The sequence below is a fragment of the Galeopterus variegatus genome, unplaced genomic scaffold (genome assembly GCF_000696425.1).
Source record: "Galeopterus variegatus unplaced genomic scaffold, G_variegatus-3.0.2 Scaffold8075, whole genome shotgun sequence".
Lineage (NCBI taxonomy): Eukaryota > Metazoa > Chordata > Mammalia > Dermoptera > Cynocephalidae > Galeopterus > Galeopterus variegatus.
The window spans coordinates 74,260-80,051 of record NW_007734186.1 but is presented as its reverse complement, the minus strand read 5'-3'; positions in this window follow the sequence as shown (position 1 = coordinate 80,051).

Sequence of the window (5,792 nt, the reverse complement as noted above, 5' to 3'; positions counted from 1 at the left end):
AGCGTGTGGGCGTGCGGGGACACCGGGCTGGAGAAGTCCCAGGGACCAGAGCAGCGCCGGTGCCTCGCTCGCCAACCGCACTTAGCGGGTTTGCTCGGCGCACCCTGCACCTCCGGGCCAGCTGGGAACTGTTAACGCGCCCATTTCACTGAGCTGGAAACTGAGGCTCTCTCGCGGGTGGAGGTTGGGGGCTTCGGGGGCTGTCCCCAAAGTGCGCTTGAGGCGTGAGTCTAGTCGTGGTGAATGTGTCTGATTGTGAGTCCTCCCTGCTGGCGGGTCCCCTGGGGCCCACATGATAACGTGAAGCTTGACCACTTTGGGCACTGGGGAGCCACAGCAGGATTCAGAGTAGGAGAGAAGCCCAGTGTCTCTGGCGCTGGAGCTGGTGGGGAATGGGGTGAGGCCTGGACAGGGCCCAAGGAGGTTATGAAGACCCATGGTTGGGGCCCAAGAAGAATGGGGGAGACTCAGCAGCGAGAAGGGACAGGATTGGGGACTGAGGGGTGGACACTGGGGGTCGTGACTCCTGGCACAGGCAGCCAAGTGGGGATGTCCCTCAGATGGTGGCTTGGGAGGGGCAGTGGGACAAGAAGACAGTGGGCAGGCTTGGGACCCTGGGGACCTCCGGGGACATCTCAGAGCTGTGCCCCAGCCTCAGCTCTAACTCCTTTCCTGGTGTGCTTTCATTCACCTTACACCGATCCTGGGAAATAGGAACAGGAACTGTCCCCACTTCGCAGGTGGCCACCTTGCTGCCCAGGGAGGTGAAGTCTCTTCCTGGGCCAGGAAAGGACAGTGCTGGGTTTGAATCCAGGCAGCTGCCCCTGGATGCCATGGTATTAATCCTCAAATGTTACATAACACGATGAATGGGGAGGGGCTGGCAGGGCTCCGTGTGGCTGCAATCAGGCCTTGGAATTTTCCAGAGACCAGATTTCGGGATCCGGCCCGGCCACACCACCAGGGACAGGAAAAACCTTCTGAGCCGTCACACGACTGCATGGTGTGTCAGATGGGGACTGCGGCGTGTTTGATGGAGCAAGATTGGGGCACCTTGCAGGGTCTGGTCTCAGTGCCAGGGTGGAGGATTCCAGGCCCGCACAGGGGGTGAGGGTGGGGGGCGCCTGGCTGCAGCTGGGGCGACCAAGTCCCCTGCTAAGGAGAACCAGGTGTGGCAAGCCTTCAGAAGGTGGGCAGCTCAGGGACCCGTGGGTGTGAAAGAAACATCACTGTCACCCTGCAACCCTTGGGGGTGGAGGGCCAGGTCCATCCGAGCGTTAATTCAGGTATCTGTGTATGTGCAGAGCTGTATGGGTCTCTGTGTGCCCAAGACAGCCCCAGCCCCACCCTCGTAAAATGACAACTGTTTAAGGTACTGCAAGGAGATCATCCAAGACTTAACCAAGTCAGGGGTCAGGGAAAGTTCTGGAGGTGAAGACAAGCAAACTAGGCCCTTTTCAGACAGTAGCTTGTCCATGAAGGAGGTGCCTTTCTTAGCCTTAAGTTACAGATGAGGAAACTGAGGCTCAGGAAGGCTCTTGCAAGCTCAGGATCTGCAGGACTGCAAGTGGCCAAGCCCTGCTTCGAGTCTAGGTCAGGGTGGATCCAGACAGCCTGTTGTCCCCACCCCTGACCACAGTAGGGTCCCCCCAGGCTTTCTGCCCCAGCAGCCCTGGGGAGCGGTACCAGGCGGAGTCCTCAGGCTGACTGAACATCTAGAAGCTTCCTGGGGGGGGAAGGAAATCAGAGTTCCTGGCCCGGAGCCACACAGCCTGCCGGTCAGCTGCTCTCTCTGCCTCTGCCCTGGCTGCCTGCTGGGTTTTCCTGGCTGAGCCTCCACCTCAGAGCTGTTGAGGCCTCCTGGTCCCAGCCTGTGCCCCTCTGAGCAGGGACCCCCTCTACCAGCCTCCATGAGGCCCTCTGGCTGGCTGCCTTCAGCCCCACCCTGCCCCGGGCTCCCTGCCCAGCCCAGCTTGGCCCCGGGGTTTTTTGGGTGGCAGCCGGGTAGGAATCCCCCCAGGGCCACCCCTCGGCTCTCGCTAAAGGCCTCTCACAGACATTAGGGAAGGGTAGGGTGATTACTAATGGGTACAGGGTCTCCTTCTGGGATGATGAAAATGTGTCAGAATTGCATAGAAAATGTGTCAGAATTACATAGGCGGTTGCACAAAATTGTGAATGCACAAAATGCCCAGGAATTGTGTGCTTTAAAATAGTAAGTTTTACACTGTGGGAATTTCTCCTGCAATAAAACAAAGAAAAAAGAAAGCGGGGGTGGGGTGGGGGTGGGGCATGGATTTAGACACAGGGCCAGGGAAGGCATTTTTGAGAAGTGAGCCACCGAGAGGGTGATGTCCCCATTTGGGACTCTGGAAACAGGGGGACATGGCACCTGCACATCCCAAACAGATGAGGGCCTGGGTTGAGAACCAGGGAGGGAAAACTAGGATATTCAACTTCGTTTCTTGGAATCCATGCTTAAGATTGCAACAAACTTTATAATAAAATAAAGAACATAGTTATCCATAGTAGGATTATTCACAGCAGCCAAAAGGTGGAAACAACCCAGGTGTCCGTGGACAGATGGACGCATAAACATGACACGGTCCATCCACACACTGGAATATTCTTTAGCCATGAAAAGGAAGGAAATTCTGACAAGTTCTATGACATGGAAGAATCTTGAGGACATTACAGTCAGTGACATAAGCCAGTCACACAAGGACAAACACTGTGATCCCACTCACAGGAGGTCCCTAGAGTCATCAGATCCACAGAGACAGAAAGTAGAATGGGGGGTGCCAGGGTCTAGGGGAGGGGGATGGGGAGTGAGTGTTTCATGGGGACAGAGTTTCAGTTTGGGAAGATGAGAAAGGTCTGGAGATGACGGTGGTGATGGCTGCACAGCCACGTGAATGTGCTCAATGCCACTGAGCTGTGCACTTTAACATGGTTAAATGGTAAATTTTATGTTCTGCACATTTTGCCACAATAAAAAAAAAAAGAAAAACATATTTGATTCTCCACCCCCGAAAAACACAGCCCTAGGGAGCCTAGTAATGCCCCCATTTTACCGATGAGGAAAGTGAGGCAGGGCTTGTGCGATGAGAACAAGATCTCTGCTTTGCAGAGTGGCAGGGCAGGTGCAGTGGGGCTGCCTGACCCTCCCACTCACACACCTGCCCTGGGTTCCTGAGGCCTGAGTGGCCTCGGGCTGGAGCCCCAGCCTGGCACCCATCCCCCTGTATCCCCCACACTCCTGCCACTGGCTCGATTTGTCCTCCAGCCTCTGTTCTTTCGCTGACCTGAGGTAACTCTCCAGAGTCAGCAGATTTCTCCAGAGAAGTGCCAGGAAGCTGTGCTCAAAATACCTGCTGCAGGTGGAGGGGGTGCCTGCTGAGACAGCAGGGGCGCTGGAGTCCCCGGAGGCCTCTTTGGGAGGCTCACAGGGCTGGGTGGGGGTCGGCATGGCCCAGGCGTCCTCAGCCCGTCCTTCCTTCCTGAAGGTGCCAGGGTAGGAGCGTCCAGGAGGTGGTACTCGGCCCAGCTCCCACGTCCCTCTCTGGCCACCTGGTCTTTAACAAGCACCCATGAAGGCCGGCCTGTGGCTCACTTGGGAGAGCATGGTGCTGACAACACCAAGTCAAGGGTTGACATCCCCTTACCAGTCATTTAAAAAAAAAAAAAAAAAAAAAAAAAAAAAAAAAAAAAAACAGAAAAAAACAAGCACCCATGGAGTCTCACGTGCCCAGACTCATGAGCCCTCGGTCCCGCCATGCAGGTACCCGGGGACCAGCAGCCCCCAGAGCAGAGCAGGTGGGGGGTGTGCTGCCACCACTGGGCTCCAGAAGCCCCATGATCATGGTGCCAGGCTGTGGTGACATGGCCCAGGTGGGCATGGGAGGGGGACCACAACTAGGTACCCATGTTCCAGGCTCCCACCTGTCCCCCCAGGACCAAACCTTGTTCTGGCCTCTCTCAGACTCTCAGCGCGTTTGCTGTCAGCTCCTTCTGGAAGCCTCTGTCGTCCTCCAGGGCACCCCCTCTCTGGGCTTTCCCCAGCTTTCTGGCCAAACCTTTCCAGTTCTTCTTTGAGCCTCCTCATCCTCCTCCCGGGCCTGGGGCTCAGGTCCCTGTCCACGCTTTTAGTTTCCTCCTGCTAACATTGTCCAGACAAGTAGCTTTAGCACTGAAGGTGGAAGTGTCTTTATTTTTGGCTGGGGGACGTTGTCTCCATCTGGGATTCCCCAAATGCAGAGCCTGAAGCGAGGGTTTGGTACAGGGAGTGGGCATGGAGAGCAGGGTGGGAGGAGCCGGTTACTACTGTGGGCCCCTGAGGCCCAAGCCCATTGGGGACATTCTTCAGAAGTGACCACCCAAGGGTAGGAGTGTCTGCCCTCTGCTACCTGCTCCCCATTGGCCGGGGCCTCCCCACGGGACGCTAATTGTCCTGCATGTCCAGCTCAGAATGGCTGAGAAGCTCGTGCAGGTGGGCCTCCCTGCAGCACCCATGGGGGGAGGCGAGCCCCCTGCCCCGTCAGTCTCTCCACGGTGGCCTCTCTGGCCTCCCTGTTGGTCCTTGATCCTGCACCAAGCTGGTCCCACCTCAGGACCTTTGCATGTGCTGCTTCCTCTGCCCAAACTCCTCCTCCTCCCCAGGTCTTCACTCGGCAGATCCTCCATCACTGAGGGCTCAGGCAGGCAAGCACCGCCCTGGCCAGACCACCCGCACCCCATGATTCCCTGGCCCTGACCCGTGTACTTACTTCTTGCTCCCATCATAACTTGAAATGACCCTATTTCCTTGCTAGTTTGCTGGGGTTTTGTGCTACCAACACTGGGAGCTCCACCGGCCAGAGCCAGGTCTGTCCTGTCATGCTGCATCACTAGCAGGTGCTGACCTGCTGGCGGGCCTCCCTGAGCTGTCCCAGGCCCCCTCCTGTAGCATGGGCTTCCTCAGGGCCCAGAGCCCCTGGCAGCCCTGAGGGAGCCCTGGACACCCTTCCCTGTGTCCTCTCTCCTGCCAGAGACAGCATCGATCTCCATTTAGAGACACTGATTGACTCCAGCTGTATTCAGGGTGCTGCGTGGGCATCGGAACTGGCCAGATTTCCACAGGAATAAGTCATTGTCATCTGTGTGGGTGTTTTTGTTTCTTTGTTTTTGGCAGCTGGCCGGTATGGGGATCTGAACCCTTGACATTGGTATTACAAGGTGGTGCTCTAACAATGTGTGGGTCTTTTAAATAATCACGAGAGAAATAGCTCAATGTCACATGGGATTTTGGAACAGAAGGACGTTAGTTTAAAGTTAAAAAAGGCCTGGTGAAATCCAAGAAAACTTGGAATTTAGAAAATAGTGAAACAGTAATAGTAATTACTAATCCTATTAACTATAGTAATGTACCAATGTCAGTTCCTTAGTCGTGACAGTACTGGTTTCCTGCGGTGGCTGTAACAAATTACCGCCAGTGAGGTGGCTTCAACCAACACCAATGTATCCTCTTTCAGTTCTGGAGAGCAGAAGTCCTGAAGTCAAGGCGTGGGCAGGGCTTGTCCTTTCTGGAGGCTCCAGGGGAGGGGGTCCATGTCCTCCTTTCCCAGCATCTAGAGGTGCCCCCAGCCCACAGCATTTCTCTTTTTTAAAATTTAATTTAATTGAGAAAACAGTTTTATTGGGGTGTAATTAAAGAACTGCAAATACATACTGTGTGCAATCTGATGGGTTGGGACGTGTACAAACACCCCATGACCTTTCAAAGTTCCCTTGGGTGCTTTTGTTTCTGTTTTGTG